General features: G+C 30.3%; 1 long non-coding RNA gene across 1 annotated transcript; it reads right to left on the bottom strand.

The window, feature by feature from the left end:
* Positions 1–304: 304 nt before the first annotated feature.
* Positions 305–1,819, bottom strand: LOC109585759 (uncharacterized). The gene is made up of 2 exons (XR_002186642.1): positions 1,761–1,819; positions 305–353 (listed from the first exon to the last, which is right to left on the bottom strand). It is a non-coding gene; the product is annotated as an uncharacterized LOC109585759 (long non-coding RNA).
* Positions 1,820–1,922: the final 103 nt, after the last annotated feature.

The raw sequence follows: 1,922 nt of genomic DNA, 5'->3' as shown, positions 1-1,922 counted from the left end.
ACAGTCATTGGGTAAACAATGATACTAACATGTGACATCACATACAATTACTATGAAGGAGCAAGTACTGACCATCATGCCACACCCTCTACATCTTACATCATACATCAATAGGGAAGGAATGGACAACAGATAATCATGTGACACATTTTTATTATTTAAATTAATGTACACATGGTAAGGGAGGAAGCAGTAGCTGATGACTCAAGCTGTTTTATAAAATTTACTAACAATACAGTACTACATACAGTATAATAACATAAGTTCAATAAACTAATAAATACATTACTTGAGTGTACTCTCAGTATAGTGGCAGTGTCACCAGAAGCGCAATAAAGAGCAGTCTTACCATCCTATACAAGGTAAACATTGATTAACATGATAGTACAATGTTATAACAATCAAACTAAAAACCAACTTTAATTGTTGGTCTGTCTTCAATACTCCATAGTATTGAGTATGTTAGAGACAGTGGAGGTACATTTAGTGTACAAGTATACATTTTACTGATATAAATAATTACATGTACAATACTACTAGTCTACACGTACATGTACATGTACATATATATTTACACTGTTGCAGTATCAATAAAACGTTCTTGGTTATAGTCATAAACACAGTTACTATACATGTAGATTGAGAAACCTTCATGACTGGGATAATAATTTTGAAGTGCTTAAATTTTGATGCTTGATCAATTTATTGATTTAAGTTGATGTCAATACAGACACTGACCACAAGGGACCATAGTATCCTAGTGGGAGGTGTCTGTAAATCAGATACTGCCCCAGTAGGTAAGTGATATAATTACATCAATTTGAGTGGGTGGATCACATTATATATTCATGCACAGTCATAGATATTAGAGTATTATTATCTATTATTACTCTATTATCTATGTGCACAGTATAACTACAATGTACATTCTAAGTATGTCCTCCATACCAAAGAAAATGTCAATGCCCACTGGCCTCTAGTAAGTCCATCTGACATTATTATACTATTATACATGTACAAGTTGTAGTAATTGTTAAAACTAATCATTTAATCTTATGTTTATGTGATTACATATTTGTGGTTTGTCAAATAGACTTCCTGTATGAATGTTTATGTAAAGAATTGTCTCTGGCCAGTCTTAGTCAGATTTTTATAATAGCACTTTTGGGAACCTCCATTAGCTTAGAAGAGAAACACAACACATGTAACGTTATAAAGTATTACCATGTAGAAATGTAATTGTTCTGTAACTTTAAATTTTGAAAAACGCTACACAAAGCAAATGTTTCATATAAATTTTTAACAATTTACAACAATTTCTTTCAATACTTTATTCAAAATTATTGAGAATTTCTATTTTTTTAGTTTTCAAAATTTCAAAAAATTAAAAATCAAAAGGTCATTACCATCAAAAATTCAAAATTTTTCTGTACTCAAAATTTATGAGAATCAGCACCCAAAAATAAATTTTAAAATTTCAATTTTTAAAAATATTTCTTACTAAATTTTTAATATTACATTTTAAAAAATTTCAGTCCACAAAATTTTTCGCTTTACTAAAATAAAATATAATTGACGTAAAATAATTATTTTAATAAAAATGCTTTCCATAAAGTGATACAGTAGAGTACATTAAGCTATACATGTACATGTACACACACTGTATGAGATATACAGCACCTGCGGTTACTTTGATCCACCCACTCAAAAGGATATACATGTACAATCACTATTGGAGTATAATTAATGATTATACTTACATTAGTAGAGGCAGTGACATCTGCTCCTTTTTCAAGGAGCATTGTCACTACCTGTGTGTCACCATTACCAGCTGCTACTATGAGAGGAGTATATCCCAACTATGAAAAGAAGACAGGATAATACAGACACTAACACTACACAGTCAAGTGTCATATCATGTT

The sequence above is a fragment of the Amphimedon queenslandica genome, unplaced genomic scaffold (assembly GCF_000090795.2).
Source record: "Amphimedon queenslandica unplaced genomic scaffold, v1.1 AMPQUscaffold_13014, whole genome shotgun sequence".
NCBI classification, from domain to species: Eukaryota; Metazoa; Porifera; class Demospongiae; order Haplosclerida; family Niphatidae; genus Amphimedon; species Amphimedon queenslandica.
This window is presented reverse-complemented; position numbering and strand designations above follow the sequence as displayed.